We start from the raw sequence: 13,648 nt of genomic DNA on the forward strand, positions 1-13,648 counted from the left end.
TTGAAAGAGTTGTCTACCAATGGACTGGATTTTATTTTGATTTAGTCTGGGTGCTCACATTGTCTTTGAAATATATAGAAGAATGAATTTTCTGAAACTCATTGAAAAATTAACCTTCAATTATTTAAGAAAAAAATACTGGTGAAATGGTGTTAGATATTAGTATTCAATGAGGATATTGGCTAGGGATGGCAATGGGCCGGGCGCCCCGAATTCCATCCCCACCCCCATCTCCGCCCCAATCCTCGTTTTTTCGGGTTCGGGAAATCCTCAAACCCGAAACTTCGGGGATCAACTTCTCATCCCCGTCCCCATCCTCATTTCAAAAATATTAATATTGCAAGACGATAATGAACCTGGAGATTTTCTCAAACCAAAACTTATTATTATCTATTATTATTAGAGATAATATTAATATTAATATCAATATTAATAATAATAAGATTATTAATATTTTAAAAAATAATAATATTATTAATATTAATAATACTATTATTTTATTATTGATATTATTTTTGGTGCGGGTTCGGGGATTTCGGGGATGGGGATAGTAATCCCATACTCGCTCCGAATTACATCGGGGATTTTTTTAAATCCCCGAACCCGAACCCGAAAAAATCGGGGATCCTCATCCCCGTTTCGGGTTTTCCCCGCGGGGCCCTAAACCCGTGGTGAAAGTTACCATCCCTAATATTGGCAACATGTGGCCAATTACTATTCATGGCAGAGTTACTTTTTAAATAGATTTTGGATTTAGTTACGTTAAATTTTTAGGCAAAATTTTGTATGAGACGGTCTCACGGATCGTATTATGTGAGACAGATCTCTTATTTGAGTCATCCATGAAAAAATATTACTTTTTATGCTAAGATTATTACTTTTTATTGTGAATATTAGTAGGATTGACACGTCTCACAGATAAAGATTCGTGAGACTGCCTCACAAAAGACCTACTCAAATTTTCATGTGTGTTTTTGCTGACTAAAAAGTGTTTTTACCAACATATAATACAATTCTCTGCAACTCGCTTACTTCAATTAACTTATAGTTTTTTGATGTTTTATGCATAATGCTGGTCAAAGTTAACTTTTTCAATTTTTTTTATTATAGTGGTAAAAAACGTATTATTATATATTTATGAACTTTCATATACTCGAGAGAAATTTCGAGGATATTTGTCCTCTCACCTCATTCTTATATAAGCTATATCTTTAGAAGCACAATAAATGTCCAACTCCAGCACCACGCCAGAACCATATTCAGAAAATTGAGAGCAATATTATACTGAGATTCTCGACAGAAAACAGACACGTCGCGTTCACAAGAACTGCTCTAAATTCAGTTCACTTATTTAGTACATTTTATCAAGACATCATACATATGCCGATAGTTTGTACGGATAAACTCAGTCCGGTACATTAACAACCAGTCCTGTAATGGTAGACCAAGGAAGCTTATGCCAAGAAAATCCTCAAAATCATGGGGTTTTATAATCTGACAAAATAAATATCAACGCACATGAGATATTATTTTGAATGATATAATATATATTGCGCTAAACAAAACAAGGAACAGAGCAAAGCCACAAAGAGTAATCGAGCAGATTAAACTAACCTTTATTCAAAAGATTATGTCCTCATCTTTCTGCATAGCTTGGGACAACATGTTGTGTGCCTTATTAACAGAAATGCCCTTCTTCAAAGAGATTTCCACCGCAACCTTCTCATCTGCATATGCCTTGGCAGCTTCACGCTGTCTCTCAAGCTCTCTCCTCTTGTAACCTTGTATCTTTTTCAGTCTAAAGAAATCCTCCCTTTCCAATTCATCTTACTCTCCCTTGATGTAACTTATTGTATTCTCTAGTCGTGGCTTTACAACATTCTCCAGGGCATTGACTCTACGATTTGTGGTCTTGATCGCCTCATCAAGGGTCAAGAATGAAGTTTGAAGAGTGGCGAGCTCAACAAGAAGCTCGATAGATTTTAGATATGCTGCGCGACAAGCTTGAACCTGTTGGCCTCCTCTTCCCAATCCAGTTAAGGCATTTTTAGTCTCTCCATCAATGTAGTGTTCGAATTTAGGAAGTTTTACTCCAGCGATATTTTCCTGACGCGATCGCACCTTAAGTGATGCACTTTGCACATTTTCACGAACAATGTGCTTGATATTCTCGCCAGCTACGTATTTAGCTTCCGTGAGGGCAAAGGAAGAACTTTTCATGATATCTCCCATTGACTCTTTTGTTGAGACGATCTTCTTGAGAATTTGACGAAATTGCACAGTCAAAGCATCACTCTTCTTCTTGAGCAACGCGTGGCCTCTTGTAGCCCCAATAAGCCGAGCTTTCATTGCTCCAAGCATTGTAACAGTTGGAACAACATTCAAGCGCTGGCTCTGTCCAGACATGTTTTTCAATTTTATGGCTGAGGAGAAAAAAGAAACGTGGCGAATGGGTTAATAGTTAAAGCGGGCAGATTCGTTTTCTACTATCAGTCGGTATTGTTTCAATTTTGTTATTTCCTTGGGTTGAGGTGGCAACTACATAAGAAATGGATGTATCGCGCTTTGGTAGAGTAAATAATAAAGTTAATTTACATTTTATACAAATAAAAATGATAAGTATTTTGTTCAAATAATATCTCAGGGAGAGCACTTAAATAATCAAGAATAGAAAACAAAATTATCAGATAAATCTCTTTCTCAACTGGTGCTTATTTTTCCTTCGCACCTGAAAACAACAAACCACAAAAATATAACAATTTTCAGAGCAATAATGTTGCAGTGCACATAGTCTCATGTCTATATGCATAAATTGGTATAAAAACGGACAAAATTCTAATGATTGAACCTCCCCAGAAGAGAAAAAAAATAAGATGGGGATAAAATTAGATGATGGAAATTTGTAGTAATTTTCAATTAGGATTAAATATTTTTTTTATTTTGTCCAATTAATTTTAATTCAATCAAAGAAATTCGAATTTATAGTTATCATATATTTCAAGTAAATAGAACTTTACTTTCTCCGCTTGAAAGAACACTACTGACCAGACTCCATTTACTTTCTTGCCATACACATAATAGTTTAACCACTGAACTGATCTAGATCGAATCCCTAAATTCCATCAAGTTCGAAATCAAGCAATAAGAACTTAAACACGCTGAAACTGCCCTAATCATCACTCAATTTCTCTGTTAGCATTCAAAATCAGGCACATCGTGCAGACAACTGATCATCAAATGCATAGGAAAAAAAAAAGGAAAAAAGCCCTTGAATTTAGCTTGCTTGAGGTTTAAAGCATAGCGGTCTCAGATGAAGTACAACTGTATCAAAATCAAGATGAACCATGATATCAAAATACCAAAGGAAAAATAAAACAGAGACTGAACATCGTAAACCACCATAATGGAATTACTAATGAATTAGCTGAAGAAACTGAACATTCAAAGATGTAGATAAAAACAAAAGAAATGAACTCCACAAATTTGAAGAAACTAACCTTAATGGGTCTCTTCGAAGAACATGAAATAAGAATTCACTTAATTTGTAAGTATAGGTTTCTTGAAATTTTTTATAACCATCTTACCTTAAAAAAGAAAAGGATCTGGACTCGGGGATCTTGAAAAGCCGCGCAAAGGGGAAGAGGATTTGGGATTGTCGGATTAAGACGATGAACGCTTACAGAAGACTGAAAAAAGAAAGATGAAAGAGATTCGTCTGGTCACTTTGTTTCCTACTCATGAATATTTAAGTTCAACAACAAAGCCAAGTAAGAACAAAAATCATGGAAAAACAATCTAATTCCCCCATTGTCTTTTTACCCCAAAATTAGCTAACCATAAAGTTACTAAGCTTCACTTTGAATCATTCGGAGATCATAGACAATCTAATAAATTTCAAATAAAGTACAATGAAGAAGAGAAATCATATAGCCGACTACAACTAATTTGGGGGTCAGGATGATAATGATCCTTTCAGTGTAATGAGATCAATAGCTAAATTAATCCCTAAGCTGGAAGCAATCGTAATGAACTTCTATGAATAGGATCAGTGTAATGAGATCAATAGCTAAATTAATCCCTAAGCTGGAAGCAATCGTAATGAACTTCTATGAATCTCAAACGAATAATATGTTAATTGTCTCACATCGATTGGATAAATAACCTGGGAGTTGTATATATGGGCTTTTGGACAATCCTCCCCCTTGAGCTAACTTTTGGGGTTGAGTTTGGTTCAGGTTCCCATCTTAATATGGTATCAAAACCCGGGTTCCACCGTTATGTGTTGGACTGCCTATAATTAGGCAACCCGTTCTGCCCATAATTGGGTTATTTGTAAACTCCACGCTCCAGATGTTCATTTCTGGGCGTGAGAGGGATGTGTTAATTGTCCCACATCGGTTGGATAAATAACCTAGGAGTTGTATATATGAACTTGGACAATCCTCCCCCCTTGAGCTAGCTTTTGGGGTTGAGTTAGGTCCAAATTCCCATCTTAATATGGTATGTGTTAATTGTCCCACATCGGTTGGATAAATAACATGAGAGTTGTATATATGGTTTTCGACAATCCTCCACCCTTGAGCTACCTTTTAGGTCCAAGTTCCAATCTTAACATGATATCAGAACCCGGGTTCCACCGTTATGTGTTGGACTTGCCTATAATTAGGCCACCCGTTCTGCTCATAATTGGGTCATTTGTAAACTCCACGCTCCAGATGTTCATTCCTGGACGTGAGTGGGGCGTGTTAATTGTCCCATATCGGTTGGATAAATAACATGAGAGTTGTATATACGGTCTTGGACAATCCTCCTCCCTTGAGGTAATCCAAATCAAAATTTCGCAGCTTCTATACTTCATCCCATCAAAACAAGTATAATACAAAATCACGCAAACACATTTCCCTTTCCAGTCTCTCCTACGTATATTAATTCAACAAAAAAATAGATTCAACTATGTAAGAACCCCAAATCTCTTCTTCTTTTTTTAAAGGATCAGAATCGAAACATCATCCAGTAAAACTATTCAAAAAAATTATCCGAATTTCAACACGAAATCAATAGAAAATATGATTTAACAGTTTACCTCTACCGGAGTTGAAATCGACGAGGAGGAAAGAGGGAGAAGTAGCTCAATATTGGTGATTGGAAGCTGAAACGGGGAATCCAATCGGGTCTGGTGAGCGGTCTTGCACTGTGGAAAGGGGTAGTTTTGGTATTTCAGTAGTTCTCATCCAGTTGGATTCTCGTGTCCCTCTCATGTGATTCATCCATGCAGCTAGCTATGGTGTGAATTTAGGTGGGTCGAATAGGTTTGGGTCGGATTGTTGGGTAATAGTATTAAAAAACTCTTCAATCCAAATTGAACTCGAATTTGATTAACCTGACACAATCAGATCAATCCCAATTTTATTTTTAAAAATTAATAATAAAAATATAACATTTTAATTTAAACACCTAATAACAAAATATCTTATATATAATTTAAATTTGAAATTCTAATAATAAAAAACTAAAATTATATTTAATATTAAATCATATAAACAATTGTTTAAAAAAATAAAAAAAATATATATTAAATATTAAATTATGAAAATTTATGATATAAATATATAATAAATTTTTTTTCAAAAATACAATATATTAAAATGTAAGCAATACTTATTAATTATATATTTTTAAAAATTAAATTAAAATTTTCATGTCAACCGAACCCAATTATTTTTTTGGTCAAATATCGAATCTAACCCGATCTGACGCAAACCCAAAAACCCTCAACTCAAACTTGATTTTTTCAAGTAGAACCGGATCGAGTTACTGTGTCAGCTTTTGTCACCCTTGCATGGAGCAAGGGAACTTGGATAAATAGGTAAAACCTAGCAAAAATTAGAAGAAAATAATATTTTTGTACTCTCAAATCATAATAAGACATAGAGAATCGATTATAAATCCTACTACAATTTAGAAATTTTGTATGAGATTATTTGATATATCAATTTTATGAGATAAATTTTCAATCCAACTCGACTAATAAAAAATATTACTTTTATATCCAAAGTATTATTTTTTATTGCAAAATATAATATATTTTTTTGTTAGCTGTATTATGAAAAAATATTGTGTACTATATAACAATTTTAGTGAAATTATTCGATTCATGAAAAATATTATTTTTTATATTAATGTAATATTTTCACAACAATTGATTTGAGTAAATGTATTTCTTATTATATTAAAAATATTATTTTTTATTGTATATATAATCAAGTCGACTTGTCCGCAAAATCATTGCACAAGTCACCTACCCATTAGATAAAATATTTGAGTGTGAAAGTCATTTTCTTTTTATATAATACTAAATACCGTTATTCTAATTTCCAGCATGCACCCTGTGCTTTAAAACGGTAAATGGACTAAAAATTCATACATTTTAATTCATATTTTAATATTTATAATCTAAATTAAATATAATATATATTTATTACTAAATAAAATAAAATTATAGTTGTTGGATTATCTTTGCTCCTTTTAAAAAAGGAGACGAGGAGTGTTATAGTAAATAACTAGAACTCAAGTGCGTGCAATGTAAAAGTTATTTGAGTATGTCTATTGTGAGACAGTCTCACGAATCTTTATCTGTGAGACGGGTCAACCCTACCGATATTCATAATAAAAAGTAATACTCTTAACATAAAAAGTAATATTTTTTCATGGATGACCCAAATAAGATATTTGTCTCACAAAATACAACACGTGAGACCGTCTCACACAAGTTTTTGACAAGTTGTTTTTATATATACAGAAAGAAATTTGAATAAATTTAAAAGATAATGATTATTTAAAATACATTTTCAAAAATAATTACCTAAAAAAAATTCATTAATAAAATTATACTCATTTCAATTTAATTTTAAAAAAGGCTCCACAAAATCAATTGAAAGTTAATTATTGTCGGAGTTTCTACTTTAATTAGATAGTGCATTATAGACAATATATACTAATATAAATATAATTTAAATTTGCGTTTGATAATCTTTCAATAAAATAAATAGGTACAAGGCATATCTTTAATTTGGAACATATTAAATCTGTCGTATAATCTATCGACAATAGATTATGTATTGAATATTTCGACTCGATCCATTTAATTAGTTCAACCATTTCAATTTTATAAAATTCAATTTCTCAAGTTGCATTTGGATTGATCCATAGATTCGATGTTACGATTTTCAGTTAGTTTGTTTGAATAAATTCATTCGGCAATAATATAAGCCATAAACTAGTTATTTCTTTAAATTATTTTAGGTCGAATTTAGATTTGACGGAGTATTTGACATGAAGATTAAAAATGACTCTATTTGAGATGAATTTAAACTATACCATAATAACTCGAAAAAATAATTGGTCGAGAATCGGAATTTTAAAGTAGATTTACATAAACAAACCAACAAATTTGTTATTAATTAGCTTCAAATCCATTAATTCATGAATTTCTGTTATAATTTTATTGCAATATAAGAAATATTAAATCTATATCTTACTTATTTACATATTAATTATATAAACTATAATGGATTTTAAATATATCAGTTATTAAATGACCTTGAAATTCATTTAATTGTATGTTTTGATTCTCTAAAAATACAAAATATATTCGAAATCTTCGGATTTGAAATTTATCCACCCCAAATGTAACATTATTTTATTTCAAATTGTCCTTTCAAATATTTTCTCAAATTCAAATCGTTCAGATGCAAACCAATAGTCGTATGAGAAGTTATCTAAATTATTTTTATAATGAGTAGGTATCTTGTAAGACGGTCTTACGAATCTTTATCCGCGAGACAGGTTAATAATACCGATATTTACAATAAAAGTAATATTCTTAGCATAAAAAGTAATATTTTTCATGAATGACCCAAAAAAGATATATGTCTCATAAAATATGACTTATGAGACCGTCTCATACAAGTTTTTGTCTTTTATAATAAAATTTGGTGGATGAGGTGTTCAATTAATTAAAATCAATGATCGGATTGAACCGGGGTAAGGCCCTTGTTTTAGATTTGTTAAGTTTGATAGCGGTCCATTATGGCTGCAAAGCCCAACATCATAATTTATTTGCCTTAATAACAATAAATAAATACATCCAACAACGGGCGAGTTATAGAGAAGAAGCTAATTGGGTTGAGTTTCAAAATTAAATGTGCCAATAGAGTTTGTTGATTTTGATAAATTAGTTAGCTTATTGTTTTCATTTTACTGATAACATATAGCTCATCTTATATCAAATTTCAATCTTGAGACGATGTCTTGTATTTAAAACTCGGCAAAAACTTGTGTGAGACGGTCTCACGGGTCGTATTTTGTGAGACAGATCTCTTATTTGGGTCATCCATGAAAAAGTATTGCTTTTTATGCTAAGAGTATTATTTTTTATTGTGAATATCAGTAGGGTTGACTCGTCTCACAGATAAAGATTCGTGAGACCATCTCACAAAAGACCTACTCTTAAAACTCAATTGTAATGATATCATTCACCAGCTATATAGAACATGTTTATATTTTTTAAATATATATTAAGTAATGCTTCATTAAATATGTTTTAAGCGAAAGGGACAATTAAATATCAACAAATATTATACACTAGTTTTTTTTAAGGGTGTAGGTTATTTACTTTTTTTATAATGATAGAACTCGCATCAGTTGCTACATTTCGTTATGTATTGAATAACTTTCGGCCTAAAACAATAATCTGCAAACTATGCTAGTCAGGTAAACCTCACTGAAAAAACTATGTATGACATATTCGTCTGATAAAATATTGGTAGAGATAATCGAACTTCACACTAATGCAGGTTGTTTACTTGTACATACGTGGGTGGAAAAATGTGATGTGATATTTTTAGTTTTGTATTTTTTATTAAATCAATTATAGTTTTGTAATAATGTTTTGACAATTAATTTCTCTTCAAAATCATTTACCTGAATAACTGATATCCTGGTCAGTTTTTATAATTACGTGGTTAGAAAAATCTCTTTATGCACATAAAATAAATCGTTCTTTTCGGTCACGTAATAACACAAAGGAAAAAAATTCATGAGAAAAAAAACTCATAAAATAAATAAGGGAATAAAACTTCTTTTTTTGGTAAATAGGGAAGACAAGTTGTTATTCGGCGGGACAGCTGTTTCCAACGAGAATGTCCGATAGAGAAAGAGGCGGTGATTAAATTAATCATTTTAATTATTAAAAAAACGGATATTCTCTCGAAAGATTATAATTTATTTATGGAAAAATATTTGTCTATTAAAAAAGTCAGAGACAAATTTTGAAGTTAGGGCTAAATAACGCGGGTTTGAGTTTTCTCCAAAAGTGAGAATTTCCAGCGGAAAGCTATTCCAAACAATGTGAGAGCGACAAATCTCTTTACTTTTGTTCCAATTTGGTCCCTCAGCTCTAGGTTCCTTTTTATTTCACAATTATTTGAGTTTGAGTGGAGATTTTTAGATTTTTTTTTTTAAAAAAAGTTTAAATCTAAATATATGTTTTTAAAATTTTGGATCTGGGTTCGTGATAAAAATAAAAATAATTTTTTTGTGTAGTTCGCTTAATTATTTTTATTTTAATAAACTAAAATCATTATAAAAAATGTTTAGTATTAAAATGCTTAGAAAAAAAATTAGAGTATATAATTTAGATATAAATCACTATTTCCTATTATAATGGCTATAAAATAAGGTCACTGTTATTTGGGTATACACTGATTAAATTATAGATATATGTCTGCGAACCACACAAAATATAAATTGTAAATTTGCGTAATATCGCAGACAAGCTTCATCAGATAAGGCTTTCATGAAATTACTCAAGGAGCAAGAGTGTCAATTTGGGTGGGTTTGGTTCGGTTCAGGTCGGATTAGGTCGGTCCGGGTCACTTGCAAAATCTCGACTCGAACCAAACTGATCAGCTCGATCTGATTTTTTTTTACCAATCTACATCATTCTTTTATTCTATAACAATAATTAAATAAATATTCAAAATATATAATAAAATTAATTTAATTTAAATACACAATATCAAAACTTCATATAAACTAGTGCATCGACGCACGCAACACTATTTTTTATAATTCGTTTGGTTTATATTTAAACGATGATCAAAATATTATTATAAAAAATAGTGTCAATTTTGATATATGAATTTAAAAAATAAATAGATAAAATGAAGGAACAAAAAAAACTCAATTAAAAATTGAACCTACAACTTGATGTATAAGAAACAAATACTATATTCGTTGACCTACATGTATTTTCATTAAAAATTTAACACTTTATTAATACATATAATTATTAAAATAGAAAATAACATCAAAAGATAGTTATTCTAAGTGTTAATTATTCTAAGTGTCTCATATTTATTAATATAGTATAGATAGCATAGATACGATAACTACGTTTCATGAAATTAAATATTTAAATATAAGAGTCTGATTCTATAAATTATTAATTAATCTACAAAAGAAACAAATGTTTAGAAATTCAAATATTTCACAAAATAAATATTATAGGATAAAATTTTTTTATATCAATCACAATTAAAAAGTTTTCGGGCATCAAGAAATAACTTAAGTTTGAATCTCCACTTCTTCAATCGTTTCACACTATTTTGTGCGAGTCCAACCTTAAAAAAAATCGATAGCCGGAGAAAAGTGGACGCAGAAAGAGGAAAATGAAAATGTGAATACTCCTATAAAAAAAAGATTGGACTTAGCTCTAAAAATTTTAAAAATATATATAAATGGGCTAGTTGGTTCTGGTTGATGGGAGATCTGGTTTTTAATTTAGGTCAATCTAAACCAACCTAACCCAAATCAAATTTTTTTATGTCAGATTTCGGGTCCAATCCGATATGACCCGAACTTTGAGAGTAGGTCTTTTGTGATACGGTCTCAGGAATCTTTATCTGTGAGATGGGTCAAACCTACCGATATTCACAATAAAAAGTAATACTCTTAGCATAAAAAGTAATACTTTTCATGGATTACCTAAATAAGATATATGTCCCACAAAATACGACCCATGAGACTGTCTCACGCAAGTTTTTGTCGAACTTTAAAACCCTCAACCCTAACCCAATATTTTTTTGAGTTGATTAGCTGAGTTAATTTTTGACACTTCTACTTTGGACCTTGATCTCAAACTTAATAAACTAAACCAACTTAATTTTCATAAGACATATATCATGATCGAATTTTAATGACTAAGACAATGGTTTACATCATATATATTCAATGAATGCACAACCACCAATAATAATAATAAAATTTCGGTCAGCTCTAACCTTCGAGTAAGTGGAATAGGTGAATGTTTAACCAATGATCAGGAGTTTGATTTCTCCTACCACCATCTTATCGGACGCGCTTGTTGCACAAAGCTTATCCAATGTGATTTATCTGACTCATGTTGATTTACGGACTATTGCCTTCGTTCGAAGGTCTGTTGAATGCACATAAAAAAAATAACTTTCAAGAATTCTCACATAATAATAATAAAAATCTGTTAATTTACTAGCTTTAAATAAATAATTCGGTGCATTATGTTGTGAGAAATTCGATATCAAGTCGAACAGCTCACATGTAGTTTGCATCCATCTTTCATTCCTACTTTGTACTTTTTCTTGACAAAATTTATTTCCAACAACTTAAGTAAGTATTTTTAAAGTGTAAAGTAGTACATAATCATTAATCAACTCAACATATATATATATATATAATTATAATTTCTAGATTTTATTCTACAAGATTTTAAAATTATACAAAATAAATAATTGGCCTACATATTAAAATCATCTATGTTATAATTTTACTAATGTATAGTCGATAAACCCTTGCTTCGGGACAGCTAATGTAATTCATGTATTATTTAAAAAAAATTACTACATAAAATTTTCAAATATTTTTCATCTTATAAAATTTAATACTATGTAAAATTGGAAAACAAATCAACCCCATGTGTTTAAAACTATATTTGAAAAAATGTAAGTAATATAAATGTAGTTTTTTTTTCTTTTTTTATATATATATAAATGTGCTTTTTTTAAATTTGAATAAAAGTTCTTTAATCAATTAAAAGAATTTCAGCTCTCGAGGCGCGTAGTACTTTTATGCCATATAATTGGAAGTTTCAGGCGATTTACCTTTTTATTTTTATTTTTATTTTTTTTTCAAGTGAAATTTTATTTTTGTAACTTTTTCCAGGTTTATCATTTATTTATTTATAATATATGGCAATATGACTCCTGCGACCTATCGATATTTGAGTTCTAGAATTGTATCATAATTTATTATTTACATATATATAAAGATAAAATATCGATTTCAATATCTTTATATCGGAATTTATTTATTTTTAAAAAAAATTATGAGTTTATCATCGTAAAATAAATATCTGATAAGGAAAAGAATTCTGGTGATAAGAAATACAAGCATTACCTTTAATCCCTGAACTATCGATTCAAACAATTTTAGTTCAATACGATATCTTAAATTCGTAAGTTCATCTTAGGAGTGACGTTGAAAAAAAATGCGAAAGGATACCATTTCAATGTATAATTTTTGGTATATTTTGTGACACGGTCTGATGGATATTTATCTGTGAGATAGATTAATCATGCTCATATTTACAATAATAAGTAATATTTTTGACATAATAACTAATTTTTTAATAGTTAGTCCAAAATAAAAGATCTGTCTCACAAAATTTTTCGTGATTTTCGTTTGTTTTATAGCATTTTATATCCTAATTTAATTAGGATATACGCGAAATTTTGGTTTTTGGTCCACAAATTATGATAAACCCCTTAGTGTTTTTTTTTTAAATATGTTTAGAGAAAAATACAAATTTCCATGATAAGTTAATTGTTGGACCGACTGACTGAGAACTTGTCGTTTTGTCAAAAGTTATAACTGGTGGTAATAGTACAACTTAAACTTTTTAACTATAAAACAGCTGGAGTATTAAGTTTCGACTCCTATACCAACATGGACAATTATTGTGCTCAATATCCTTCTCTTAATAATTGCATTTATTGCAATCAATGAGTATCAAACTTACGATCTTGATTCTGATACAGATCGTATGACCGAAGGCTTGCTGCTTCACCAAAAATTATAGCGGTTAGTAATTGTGCAACTCAATTTTTTTAAACCTTACAACAGTTTAAACGTTATATTTGGATTACTCTACCAACATGAATATTGATTGCATGCAAGACTAATTTATCACACTCGCAATATTTTAAAAACACAACAAAGCTATATTCTTCTATGCAGCTGTTTCCAAAATAAGTTAATGGTTAGGAATATCAATGATTGGTGTATCAATTTATAAAGCAACTTCAAAATAGAATAAATGTTTGTCAATGAGACATATCAACCTGAAAAAATATAATGATAAATTTATTAGTTTTTTTTAAAATTAAAGTTATAAGTTTTTCGATGATGTAAATAATTTTTTTGACTCGGATCGTAGAAAAAAAATTCTTAACAAAAAAAAAAAAACAAAACAAAAGTGACATTCTAGAAAATTGTTTAAGAATTTTGGGGAATTTTTGAGAATTAATGCTACGTTTATCTGGTATGAATAGAG

General features: G+C 30.1%; 1 pseudogene; it reads right to left on the reverse strand.

Annotated features, from left to right (window-relative positions):
• Nucleotides 1-1,227: 1,227 nt before the first annotated feature.
• On the reverse strand, nt 1,228-5,306 carry LOC142528203 (V-type proton ATPase subunit D-like; annotated as a pseudogene).
• Nucleotides 5,307-13,648: the final 8,342 nt, after the last annotated feature.

Source organism: Primulina tabacum, chromosome 2, assembly GCF_025594145.1.
Source record: "Primulina tabacum isolate GXHZ01 chromosome 2, ASM2559414v2, whole genome shotgun sequence".
In the NCBI taxonomy this organism is placed as follows: domain Eukaryota; kingdom Viridiplantae; phylum Streptophyta; class Magnoliopsida; order Lamiales; family Gesneriaceae; genus Primulina; species Primulina tabacum.